The sequence below is a fragment of the Topomyia yanbarensis genome, chromosome 2 (genome assembly GCF_030247195.1).
Source record: "Topomyia yanbarensis strain Yona2022 chromosome 2, ASM3024719v1, whole genome shotgun sequence".
In the NCBI taxonomy this organism is placed as follows: domain Eukaryota; kingdom Metazoa; phylum Arthropoda; class Insecta; order Diptera; family Culicidae; genus Topomyia; species Topomyia yanbarensis.
Window position 1 is genome coordinate 61,783,885 of NC_080671.1, and position 14,621 is coordinate 61,798,505.

General features: G+C 41.8%; 1 long non-coding RNA gene across 1 annotated transcript in view; it reads left to right on the plus strand.

Annotated features, from left to right (window-relative positions):
- The first annotated feature begins 223 nt into the window (after window positions 1-223).
- The window catches only part of LOC131686211 (uncharacterized), a 35,471-nt gene continuing 21,073 nt past the window's right edge, over window positions 224-14,621 (plus strand). Inside the window, exons 1-2 of the long non-coding RNA XR_009304946.1 lie at window positions 224-334; window positions 429-571. This is a non-coding gene — a long non-coding RNA (uncharacterized LOC131686211). The remainder of the gene's footprint in view (window positions 335-428; window positions 572-14,621) is intronic.

Consider the following 14,621-nt stretch of genomic DNA (forward strand, 5'->3'; position numbering starts at 1 on the left):
CACTCTTCGTATGTATACATGTAAACAAATGCATTTCTTTTTATACCATCGCACATCTCCATATAAGCATCATCTCTGGCCTTTCAATAATTTTCTTTATACTGAATGTGTCATAGTATTGAATGTGGCAGCCTTTATCCATCAATGTGTCATAGTATTGAATGTGGCAACCATTGTGAATCGTACAGTTACTGAGATCGGAAGTATGCTTCTGCGTTCTGTGGTTTTTTATTCGTTTGAGGTCGCATAAATTTGTGATTGTGTTACGTGACACGAACGTCCAACTTCTCCAATCAAAAGATATGTTTCGTTTTCATCACGTGACAAAGTTGAGGTTAAATTTCGTTCCCATTATGCTTCCCAGGAAAATAATTTGGTATTAGATGCTTGAAATGCATCTAATACCAAATTATTTTCCTCTTCGTCAGCTTTTCATCTCCAAAAAGTGGATCATCGCCAAGTACGACCGAGAGAAGTACTAGAAGTACACGAAGGCCGACGGTTATGGTGTCCGGTTCCGCAACGATCGCGGAGTGTTCTAGCGAGACTAGATTTGAAGATGAATTTCCAGGTAATTTTTCTGCGATGAAAGTACAATTTCGCGAGCTCTTCATTGTTTTTATCTGTTGCCGTTTTCGATGGCAGTGCACCGGTGTAGCGGATTGCACTGGTTTTGCACTATCGAGCAGAAGTGTCAATGGAACATATCCAGTTTTCTGCACTTCTGCTCGAAAGTGCAAAACCAGTGCACTCCACTACACCGGTGCGCCTCAATCGAAAAACATTAGACCGGCAACAATTTTGACTTTTTTCGGAACACTGCTAAATCAAACGGTAATTGGCTTCGCATACCACTTGTCAAATATGAGCTTTTTTTTCGAAAACTCTAATTCACTCACAAGAGTTTTCAAGTTTGTATGTGAAAATATATCAAAAATATACAGCTGAAACAATAAATTCAGTACACAATACCAGATTCATCTTGCACATCTCAAAATCTGCAGACATATAGCTTAAGGAGTAAGGATCAACATTTCCAAAGACTGAAAATTGATGTTTCCGGTCTAATGGGTATGTAATAATAAGTATGCACTGAAGAATTTCTACATATATCACAAACGAAAGGTATAGGATTCGCCCAAACTTTCCTTGGCCCAGAGTAATATTTGACTCTGTGGGCCTAACATGACGAATAGTCATGTTTTTCATTTTTTTTTTCTAATGAATAAAAACATAATGTTCGTTTTGAAAATGGCAGCCCAAAACAAGCGTTAAAACAGAGACAACGCCTGTGGGTCATATGATCGCTCCAGATTTATCTGCATCAGTGCTATACCACGAAATAAGCCACAATCGAGCAATAGATGCCACCTCAACAGGAAGCAGGTATAACAGTCGCCTATTTTTGGTCTTGTGATGAAAAATGTTCTACCCCTGGATCTATTCCCATTAACGCCAAATCTTATTTTATTTATATCAGTGATTCGAACCGCTTACCAAACCGTCAAATTAGTTATTCTTAAACATTTTAATATTCATATCCCACTATCGACAAAAGTATTATCTTACACTTATGCTTCAATTCAAACGTGTACATACTTCCAGCTAAAATCGCAAATGAACTGTAGTCAAATTTGGCGGAGGCAATTTTTGCCTTTCTCCTATAGAAAGGCTATACAATCACTCTGAAAATTGACTTTTTAGCTGAGGCCCGGAGGGCTGAGTCTTTTATGCCAATCAAACCAATTCGTCGAGTTCGGCAAATGTCTGTATGTGTTTGTGTGTGTATGTATGTATGTGACCAAAAAAATGCACATCGGTTACTTCGAGAAAGCCGAACCGATTTTCTCAAACTTAATCTCAAATGAAAGTTACAACGTTCCCATAGGCTTCTTTGAATTGCATTTGATTCCGACTTCCGGTTCCGGAGTTAAGGGTTAATGAGTACGATCACGCATGAATTTCCCATATAAATTGGCATCAGCATGTTATCTAAAAGATGCAAAATCTCATAAAATGTGTTCTAAATTGCTTGAATATATCGTTTCATCTCACTGGTTCCCAATCAAACCCACATTGACCACTTTGGACACCTTCGACGGAACCGGCGGCTTCGGGAAAGTGGCCAAGTTCCTGGAGTGAATTCACATCTGCTTCTTTGAAATGTCTGAATATATGTTCTCAAATTTAGTCTCAAATAGAAGCTACAGCATCCCGATTGACTGCCAATAAATTTCATTGGAAGTTCCCGTGCTACGGGTTGAAGTATGCGATCACATGTCGAATTCCCATACAAAGCGGAATAATCATTATATCTAAATGATGCAAATCTAATTGAAATGAGTTCTAAATGGCTTGAAATTGTTGGCACAGATCACAAATCAAAGTTTCTTTGACCACATTGAGGATCCCAGACACTCGAGGACATGGTTAAATTACAACATTAGATTCACACCTGGGCTGGCATTGCGCATCTCGAAACGAAAGGTTTATTGTATGCAAGCTTGTACGAAAAAGTCGATTCGAAATGGTTCCATAATGTCGCCCCTGTTTTTCATATATTGCTGATTCGATTCTCACAATCTTAGTTTTAAGGGGAGCGTCTGGTATAAAATGCTTAAAACAAAAGTTATTTTGTCTTACGATTTTGAAGGCAAGATAACAAAAGTCTTTTGTGTAATGTTAGGGTCGCTTTATACATTCATTGTGTATGAAATCACACAGAGCCACACATACGAGCGTTCCAAGAGTAGACATCCAACCATTTCTACGTCGAGCAGCGCCGCGGCGAACACGATAACTCTCGATAAAAGTTCGAGTTTCGGAAAATTGCGTCATGAAAACCGAAAAATGTCATATTTTACTGTGAAATTCGCTCATTTTTCTTCAAAATAATAGGGAGAAAAAAACTTTTACTCAGTTTTCTGTGGTTCATCGACACTGACTTGGGTGCTCACCCTATCACCTGGTTCACTCTCAATCGTGCCACTCTATTATACCTCTGTCACTCCCCCTGACATCCCATGTGGGACATTTTTCTTAGGCCCCACTTCTGACATACCATTCGAGGCTGACTTGTGTGCTCACCTTTTCATTCCTTGCTTGGCTTACTTTTGTGCTAGCCTCTACCATACCATGTGAGGCTGACTTTTGTGCTCACCCTTAACATGACTTGGATGCTCACCCTTTCACTCCTCTGCCACGCTATGAAGCATCGATAACTAAGTTCCAACATACTACGCTACGACCCTCCCGTCTTGGCATGAGGTAGTCCACTTATACGCCTATACACTCACTCTTCTGTCTTGCTTCGGGGTGACTGGGTTTACCCCTTACGCGGTTGCCAGTCGCTGCGCCAAACCTGCCTCAGCATGAACAGACCATTCACTCCCTTTTTGGCGCTTGGCCTTTTTCGCTCCAGCTAACCAATCACTAGTTAGCCGTGCCCGTCGTCTGTTGCTCGGTTCGCCAGATTACCTGTAGCCTACTGGCAATCTGGATGGTAGCAGCCGAGACTGCGTTCCACTTCTCCACCGATTGACACATCCGCTGAATAAGGTTATCAGGGGTTGTGTCCCAGCCACAGACGTCAAGCATTGCTCTTCTTTCGACGTCGAACCGAGGACATACGAACAGTATGTGTTCGGCAGTTTCGTCTACACCTGGGCAGTCCGGGCAGGCTGGGACCTCCGCGTGCCCGAACCTGTAGAGGTACTGTCGGAAACAGCCATGGACTGACAGGAATTGTGTCAGGTGGAAGTGAACTTCCCCATGGAGTCTTCCCACCCAGCTCGATATGCTAGGTATCAGCCGGTGGGTCCACCTACCTTTCGAGGAGTTGTCCCACTCGCGCTGTCGAGGTCACCCTGGTGCGCTCGCGGGCTCCTCTATTTCCACGTAGCTCGAAACACTCCTCATCTTTCCGAATGACCAGCCCGACCGGCATCATGCTCGCTATCACGCAGGATGCATCGTGTGATACCGTGCGGTAGGCAGATATCACTCTGAGGCACATCACGCGGTAGGTGCTCTCCAGTTTCTGTAGGTAACTGGTGACCCTCAGTGCTCTTGACCATGACGGGCCGCCGTACCTGAGGATAGATACGGCAACGCCTGCCAGTAACCTACGTCTACTGGCGCACACCTTTGAGCTGTTGGACATCATCGATTGAGCCGCAACAGCAGTCGACGCTCTCTTGCATGTATAGTCGACATGGCTGCCGAAGGTCAGCTTGTCGTCTATAATGACTCCGAGAGACTTCAGACTTCACTGTGAAGTGATCACGACTTCTCCCACATGGATAACTGCATGTTGTGCCGACTTGCGGTTGTTGACGATAACTACCTCCGTCTTATGATGAGCGAGCTCCAGGCCTCTCGCGCTCATCCATTCCTCCACCGTGTTGATCGCGTGTTCTGCGGTTAGTTCTACCTCAGGGATTGACTCCCCGTAGACCTCCAAGGATACGTCGTCGGCAAAGCCGACGATCTTGACCCCAGGAGGGAACTTCAGTCTCAGAACCCCGTCATACATGAGGTTCCATAGCACCGGGCCTAGGATCGAGCCCTGCGGGACTCCGGCGGTAATCGGAACCCTTTTCTGACCGGCATCGGTCTCGTATAGCAGTACGCGGTTCTGGAAGTAACTTTCCAGGATCCGGTACAGACCCACCGGTAGGCTAAACCGGTGTAACGAGAGCGCGATGGCATCCCAGCTTGCGTTGTTGAATGCATTCTTCACGTCAAGTGTCATTAACGCACAGTATCGAATGCCTCGCCTTTTTCGTTGGATCGCTATCTCGGCAGTATTTATCACTGATTTGAGAGCGTCCACTGTGGACTTACCCTTCCGAAAGCCAAACTGGTTGCTTGACAGGCCGTCCGTACCTTCCGCGAACGGGGTTAGCCTGTTGAGGATAATCCTCTCAAGCAGTTTGCCAGTCGTGTCGTTCAGACAGATTGGTCTGTACGCCGATGGGTCGCCTGGCGACTTCCCGGGCTTCGGCAACAGCGCCAATTTCTGCCTTTTCCATCTATCGGGGAAACGGCACTCGTCAAGGCACCTCTGCATAGCTAGCCTGAACATGTTCGGGTTCGCTATGATCGCTGCCTTGAGAGCGCTGTTTGGAACTCCATCCGGCCCTGGAGCTTTGTTCATTGCTAGGGATTTAGCCACTGCAAGTAGTTCTTCATTCGTCACCGGAGCCACCGTTTCGGCCGTGCCCGCACTGTCTCGTAGTGCAGGTGGCCAGGGGCTTGTGGCTCGAGACGGGAAGAGTACTTCGATAATCGTCGACAACCGGTCCGGAGACCGTTATGGGAGTGAAGAGCCCCCTTTGATCTTGGCCATCACAATCCTGTAGGCGTCATCCCACGGATTCGCGTTGGAACTTTCACACAGGTTGTCGAAACACGCTCTCTTGCTGCTTTTAATGGCCTTGTTAAGGGCCAATTTCGCAGCTCGAAACACTTCCCGGCGGTTCTCTCTTGCATCCTCGCTGCAGGCTCTTTCCATCCTACGTCTAGCTCTGAGGCAGGCTGACCGTAGAGCTGCAATCTCGGCTCTCCACCAGTATACCGGGCATCTGCCGTTTCTTGGCAGTGTTTTTCTCGGCATAGTGGCGTCGCACGCGCGTGATAGAACAGCTACCAGCGCATCCCCGCTTAGACTGTCGGTGTTGGCCTCCAGTCCCAGGGCCGCGGTGAAAGCTTCGCTGTCGAAGTGATTGGACTTCCACCCGCGTACCTGACAGGGATCTCCCGCCCTCGGATGCTGCACGCCATAGTTGATCCTAAAGCGGATTGCTAAATGAGCAAATGTATGTGCTTATAAGTGTGTATGTGTGTAACCGATGTTCTCAAACTTATTGGCAACCAATTGAATTTATTTCCGATACAACATCCGGTTCCGGAGTTACTGAATGAGAAGTGCGGTAATACAGTAAATCCTTATAAACTGGAACCACCCCTGATTTAAAATTAAAGGGGGGGGGTGCCTGGTTTAAGAAAATCGATGCTTTTTATTCCCTTAATTGTTAGTGTTGAACCTCAGTTATCATGCCTTCAAAATCGTGAAACAAAATTACTTTTGGTTTTAGCACTTTACGCCAGACGCTCGCCCTTAAGTAAAAATCTAAATAGAATTGACTTCGAATTCACTTTCATAAAAAAATCGATCAGAAATGGGTGGTCCGAATTGGACCAGGGTTGGGACAAGCCGGAGCTTTAATGTACTTTTGTGCGGAAGCGTTTATGGAAAAGCTGAATCAGAAAAAAATGTGTGCAATTGATCGGGCTTTCAAGAAGTAATAAGTGCTACCAAATCAGATGAAACATTCCAGTTCTATATCTCATACACCCTTACTAGGTCCGAATTCGACCAGTTCCCCCTATACTTCTTGAATCAGTGAAATAGTTTACGTGAAAATTTCAAGACAGAGAGCAGAGTTGAATGAAAGTGAAAATGATTTGGGGTATCTTCTAAATTTGAGTACTTATTCAGAAGCACGCAAGTTTGATCGTGATTTATGTACTATGTATCAAGAACCAGCTCACGAAACAAATATGAATCCTTGAATAATATTCTAAGTTCTGTGGAATTCTTCGTGTAAATTATTAGGACCATTCCCAAAACTATATAGTTTATCCTGCAAAAGGAAAGGTATTTTATAGTTTCGTCAACTATTTTACAAGAACGAATGATTAAACATATCTAAAATCTTACGAATCATAATCTTACAATGAATAATATATCGAATTTGATGCAACACATCACGTGAAAATATCTACTCCAATGTCTGAGTACTTTGTACTTTTATATGCGTGAATTAATTCAATAGTATGTAAAATATATCGTGATTAATACACCAAAAATCGCAAACCATATTAGATCTGTAAATAAAATTTCATGCTATATAACCTATTTCATTGAAATGGAAATCTATTTCATAGTTTAGTGATATATTTCACAAGCATGAATTGTGTATCTTGATAACTATAAACCAGGAACCAGCTCACGAGGCAGTAGTGGATTCATGAAGTATATTTTGAATTTAGTGAAATAATTCACGAGCAAATATAATGACTATTTTGATTTTTCGAACTAGTTAATGATAAGGATATAATTAATCATAAATAAGTTCACGCGGAGTAGTCGAACCACAAACAATATTACAAAATATATGAATAAAATACATGAATTTTGTTCATGGTCCAGTTTTCGTTCACGTGATTATTCCAGAATTTATAGCAATTTATTCATGAACTTAGGAATACATTTTTTCCATGCAGCTAAACAAATAATTTGTAAAGTAAATCCAAACTTCAAGAGACGCTACATAGCTCACTACAAATTTATAAATCCCCACATGCAGATTTGGCAAAATCAAACCCATTGTAACAAAGCAAAAAAAAATCCATTCCCCCAGAATAGCACCGCAGAAGTGCATCTGATGCAAATGAACAAGGACAAGCCCAAATTAATTCGAAAAGCACCTTCGCCTGATGCAGGGTATAGCAGCTACCGGTTGCAGCCTGCCAATGAATGGTTGGTACTTATCTTCTCAGAAATAATTATATTATTTAAATTTCATTTCACCCGACTCTCCGACAGACACCGAAGTGACTGTCTTCGACCATAACAGCAGGCACACATAACACAGCTTCGCCAGCGACTTCACAACACAGCGAAAGCGCAGATGCCTAAACGGCTTCTGCGCGGCAAAATTAAATAAATATTTTGGAATTCGCTTCGAGCTTTGTAAAAAGGTCAAAAATTTCTTCTCTTCCTTCCAGAAAGTAGTTCCAAGTAGCTGCGGCTGCTGCTGCCGTTTCATTTTGATCGAAAACAACCAGCTAGGTCCAAAACCAAGCCAACCAACTTGAATCGCTCCGCCACCTCTCTATGCTCTTCCCGAAACACCCGGCTCGCCCGCCCAATCAGCGTTCCACTCCCGAAAGCAACCCTACCGAACGAGATATTTTTCTGCTATCGCTTTTCAAGCTGTAGCTTTTTTGCGTGCTAATGTATGGAGATTTAAAACGCGCGAGATGCCGAAGAAGACAACTACAACGACGAAAAATTAAAAGAAAAAAAATCAACTCACGCACACATCTGCTCCAGCAGCCGGAGCCAACCATTTCAAACACCCAAAACCCAACCCAAGCCAACCACCGCCGCAAACCACGTGTGTAGAACCCTAACCTTCTCCGATTGTCCACCAACAGACGCTTTTAAGGCAGGTTCGAGCTCTCGCCACATCTTTCTCTTGCTTCCGCAGCCACCGACCGACCGACCGACCCGCCCGGTCACAGTCTGCCGGCGCACCCGGGCCAGCAACGCGCGCAGTCCAGCTTACGTATCGCGGATCGCGCGCCATCGAAATATCATTATAAGATGCGAATGTTTTCATGCTCTCTCACTCTCACCTCCCAAACCAACCGAACCGAACCCAACCCAGCCCAACCTACTGCCGGCCGCCTAAAGCTGCGATGCGGCCTCCTTCGATGGATAGTGTTGTTTGGTATATCAAAGCCCAGCATTCCTGGCCGGAGCACTAGGGATGCTTGCAATGGTTACCTGGTGATCCAACTGTTCAGAGCAGTTCAAAAAATTAATAAAAAATATATAAAGGGTGAGCTTACAAATATTTTCTTCTTCTTGGAATAGTTTTTGGATGATCTCAAACTTTCATTAAAATCGATTTCTGTCGGATTGTACCCAAACTTTGCAATGCTTATAGTAGGATCGTTAAGGGTAGACTGTTTCTGGTGTCAAAAATAACTGTGAATCGCGGATTTTGTATTTTTAACGGAAAGAAAAGAAAACCTATGTTTAGGTATAATCGCATACATATTTGAAGAGCTCAAATATATTTTTTCGTCGGAAAATATAACAAAATGACCGGAACTTATGGGTCAATCAGTGCAGCGCTTCGTAGTAGTAGCTAATTCGCGACAAAAGTGCAGCTCTTGTTCTTGTTGTTCAAAACCATTTTTTTACATGATCCCTAAAGTCAGTACTTAAAGAGATATATTTATTATTCGTCTCACTAGGCCCGGAGAAAGTAACGTAGAACCCGGAGATCGTCCCCAAAAACAAAAATCTCCGGGTCAAACCCTACCTAAAACTGAACTGCTGAAAACAAAGGTTCCTTTAATTGTATTAGTATGTAAAACAGTTCTGAACTTCAAGTGAAAATTCCGTACCGGTGTTTTTTGCTTTATAGGTCGATTAAGAGAGCCATCAGCATAACAACCGTGCCAAAAATCGGTTTTAAGGCTCAAGTTACTTTCTTTGAGCATGTGGGAGAATTGAAGGCTTGGTAGTATGCGTAGGAAACATTGTGTACAGCTTTGCCGCCGGTTTACCCATATAAAGCTTTTATTAATTTCTAGAAGAAAAACCTGTTTTAATCCACCTAGCGGTGCAATTGTGCCTTTCTCATTTCTCTATGGCACGTAGGCTTTTTATGTTCAACATAATTGTGGAAATGTCCATTACATTCTTAGTACACTTTGCACTTATATACAATGGCATGCCAGCCACGAACTTGATGAGCTACGTGTCGACGGTGAAACACTTGAAACAAAAAAATATCATACTCCATTAGCCTAATCAGCATTAGATCAATGTTATCTGCTTGCTAACTCATTTTGTCATGCGGGGGTGGGTATGTGAGGAGGGCGAAAGTCCCATGAACGAACGACTCCCCAGCTTAAATTGGTATGCTTTGTGATATAGTGGTGGTTTAAAGATGATGGGGTTGAAAGGGAGAGGTATGAGGGCTGGATGGGGTGGTGGTCTGAGGGGTGATTTAAGGAGATTTTTAAAGGAGGGGAGTGAACAGTAGAAGGGGGGGGGGGGGTGTAACCCCTCTCCGTAAACCATCAACTACGCCCCTGTTAAAATCCAGAAACCTTATGAGAGTCGAAAAAAATTAGGCCGGGATTAGGTTGACGTTTTTCAGAGTGATTGCATAACCTTTCTATATGAGAAAGGCAAAAATGTGCCAAAATCCAAAAAAGTGAATTGTCGTCAAATTTATTATCGAGTTTGCATCAAATCTCGACGTTTCATGCACCTTGAACACATTAAGCATCAAAAATAAAAATTCTATTTTTAATTTTTCCTATAGTTTATATGAGAAATTTCTGTGTGGCCGCACTCTGAAACCCGTAATTCCGGAACCAGAATTGCGATCGATCCAAAATTCAATAGCAGCCGATGGAAAGGTCGCACCTTTCATTTGAGACTAAGTTTGGACGAATCGATCCAGCCATCTCTGAGAAAAATGAGTGACATTATTTGACACATACGCACATACATACACACACATACACACACACATACACACACACATACAGACTTTTTCCGATCTCGATGAACTGAGTCGAATGGGATATGACACTCGGCCCTCCGGGCCGGGATTAGGTTGACGTTTTTCAGAATGATTGCATAACCTTTCTATATGAGAAAGGCAAAAAGTCAGTTAATTTATTAGATTATCACGATTCAAATTATGCAAAATAGTTGGTAGAAAAACAGTTGACCAGGCTGAACGGTGCTTTTGAAAAAGTGGCTGTGGCGATTTCGATATGATTGGCAATTATTTTACCGTGTATTGTATATTTCGGATTAAAAATTAAGCCCCTGAATCTATTAATGCATTGGCTCGTGATACGAAAGTATATCTTCTTTCTTCCTACATGTCTTCCTACATTGACGTTTTTGGCAAACAAGAGATCAACGCATGTATTTCATGTGTTGCTTGTGTAGGATCAGAGATTATACGAAGCTTATCATTTCATATTTTTCTACTTTGGGGTGTCTATGATAAAATTTCCTGTGAGCTTATTCACTGGAATCACACCTAACCGCCGCTTCTCCATTGGATCGGAAAACTTCTTTATCGTCCAACGAAGCTGCGTCAAAGTTTCCTTGGATGTCCTGATTTGTAACAGTCGCGACTTGGTGCTCGGTCGATCTAATGAAGACCGTTCGCTCTCATTTCACAATTGCATTATACTTAACTGACCCCAAAACAAATCCTCGGGAGCATTAATGCACCTGTTTTGACATAGGGCTTACTTCTTCCTTTATTATATTGGGTGTCATTTGAATATTTTCAATACGGAAGCGTTACGTACGCTTTGAACCTTAATAACTTCCTACTAAACGAATACCTTGCTTACTATATAAAACATGTTTAAATTGTAAAAAATTACTTTTAAATATATGTGCCACAGCTTTTCTAAAATCCAGACATACATAGATACAGAGCAGAGGTCACGTGCGTGGTAGGTGTGCCGTCCATTGAGAAGCTCCATCGGAATAATTTGTTTGTTCCGTGCAACTTAGTAGGGAAAACTTACCGAATCATGTGCTTGTGTCGTGATAGTTAACAAATTTACCTATTCTGAAAGTTTTGCGGTGGCGAATTAACTTGTTATTTCAGTTATAACATCCCTCTTCAGGGTTCTATCATGAAGTAAAATATATTTTTGAATGTTTTGCGCCATCGATAGCAACAGTGAAAATTTGAATTATATTCGGTCGCCAAATTTATGCTCGTTGTTGAACAGTAGACCACCAATCTAATCACAGCTAATGGCTGCTTTTACAAAATCATTTAAAAATACGATATATGGCTCTACGAAATTCGTTACAAAATTATGGGGACACCTATTTATTCCATTAAGTGTAGCGGCAATAATTGAAACGAAAAACTACTCGGTAACTCCAGCTATCAAACGTTTAGAAATGGCAGAAGCCTTTTTTCGCAAAGGCGAAATTTCTGTATCTCTACGTATTTTTGTGAATATTTTTATTTTTCTGGTCTTCCAGAAACTGTTGCTATTATCAATTATAGTAATTATATTTCTGTAGTTTTACAAAATTTTCAATATTTTTCAGGAAATATTAATAATTAATTTGGATTAATTAAGAATTAATGATTGGATAATTCAAACAATTTCATCGTATGGTCGGACTACGGATAATCGAGTCTACGGATAATCGAATATGACCTGAATGTTTCAATGAGATCAAAAATATATCTAAATATACGCAAAAAAACAACACGCGGATTCTGGTCGGCAATAGTGTACTAATTTTGAAGTGTCTGCATAAATACATCTAGCTGAATCGACTAGTATGTTGAACATAGCTCTCTTTAAATCCTTTTTATAATCCGTAATACGAGAATAACAAAAACTTGAAATCTACATAAACTTTTACCAAAAAAAACCCTCTCCCTCCTAGTCAATCGAACACTTCTGCAAGACTCCCCTGTCTCCCATGAGTCTACGTGGTTATGAACGGCCCATAAGAATGCGTGCTAAAAATCAGGGCCGTCTTAAGACTACGCGGGGCACTCTTAAGCTAGGGGGCTATTATAATTAAACAGGTATGAACAGCTGTAATAGTAGGATGATCAAAAAAGTGTTCAAATTATTAAAAAAAAGAGGAATCCAAAATATACGGAGAACAAAGACGATTTACGATTTATGTCCAAATATCTTCAAAAACGCAAGATGAACTGAGTACATCTTGAAAGGCAGAATTAATTTTACTCATCTTTGTAACGAAGAGAGAGAGAGAAATATTTTACCCCCTGTAACATGAGTCTTGTTTTGGTGCATATTTTTGCCAGTAAGGAGCCGTACACTAATTACGTAAGGCTTTTTTAAAGCTTTTCGACCTCCCCCTTCCCCCCGGATAAGAGTTCGTAAGATTTTGGTGAACTCCACCCCCCTCCCCCCTACATAAGATCTTATCATGATTATCGTAATTAAAAAATCAAATTGTTAATTCATCAAATAATAAGATAGCGAATACGATATGTATAGAATTATTACAAGAAAACTCATGACAAAATTTAACTGTAATCATCTGCAGAATTTGAATCGCATGCCCAGTAGAAAGGATAACTGTTGTCAGATATTCAGTAACTCCAATTTGGTCCACATGACCTTCTTTGCTATATTCCACTTCCTTTGAATCTATTTTCTTGTGATGTAAAATTTAAAAGAGTTTATAACCTCTTCTGGCATGAATTTATTTTGAGTTCCAGCTGTGACGCTTATCGTACGCATAGCTCAGAGTTAACTATCTTCGAATTTTCTTGAATTAAAATACAGTTCACACTCTGGAAATATTCGACACTCAAGATCTTTGACAATCGCATGTTGGAACATTTTCCAGATACCTTGCGGGTTTGAATCGAACATTTGAAAAGAACAAAGTCGGTCTAACAACACGAAGGGTAACTTAAATTGTAAGGCATATTGTGACTCCAGTTCCCGTACAGAACAATGTACAATCAAGAGCCAAAAAATTACTCATATTGTTTAATATACAAGGATTATATGGTACAAATGAAAATAGTTCCCTTTTCTTATTAAAAAGAATATTTCCTTACGAATTTAAACTTGCTTTATGATATTACGTAAGAAAGGACAAACCCTCCCTCCCCCTCAGATAAAAATTTGTAAGATATTTTGAAACTCCCCTCCCTCCATATGCCCTTACGTAATTAGTGTATGACCCCTAACTAGGAGAGCAGAGCCCTAATAAAAAAAATATACACGAACTTTAACCCATCCCAGTGAGCAAATTTTCTGGCAGAGACCACTCTGCTAGATTTCTGTAAGTCTTGGTTTGGCAGCCCTGTCAGATTTCTGCGCGTGCCCTGTCGGGTTAGTTGAGCTAGGGCGAACTCGGTTTCGCTCGCATTTTCTGGCAAATTTTGACAGGAACCGAGCTAAACCCTGCCATAACTCGGATATAAACTGTGCAAAGATCCTGGCAATTCCTACCTGGTAGAATTTAGCACGAATCGAGCAAAACATCTGACAAAGATGTGGCAGGAAGCGTGCAGAGATCTTGGTCATACATTTCTGGCTCGATTCTGGATAAAAGTGAGCAGCATCGGTTGGTGTAACCGCTTTTGTCAGAAACGGTTGTTGCATTTGAGCGAATTCGTTGCCAGACTTCTCGCACAAATCGCGCAAAATGCTCGCAGAAACTCTGCCAGCATCAATTTCGCTTTGCTAAACTTTTGCTAACTTTCTGTTTGCCACGCTGTTCGGGATATAGTGCAACGAATTCCACATATTGTTTGGATGATACCCTGAACAGATCGTTAGGCTCTTGTCACATACGATGTTTATTAGGGAGAAAAACCACATTAAATCACTGCTGAATCCTCTTACTTGCCTAGTGAGCAAATTTTCTGGCAGAGACCGCTCTGCTAGATTTCTCTAAGTCTTGGTTTGACAGCCCTGTCAGATTTCTGCGCGTATCCTGTCGGGTTAGTTGAGCTAGAGCGAACTCGGTTTCGCTCGCGTTTTCTGGCAAAATTTGACAGGAACCGAGCAAAACCCTGGCATAACTCGGACATAAACTGTGCAAAGATCCTGGCAATTCCTGCCTGGTAGAATTTAGCACAAATCGAGAAAAAATCTGACAAAGATGTGGCAGGAAGCGTGCAGAGATCTTGGCCGTATATTTCTGGCTGGATTCTGGATAAAAGTGAGCAACATCGGTTGGTTTAACCGTTTCTGTCAGAAACGGTTGTTGCATTTGAGCGAATTCGTTGCCAGAATTCTCGCACAAATCG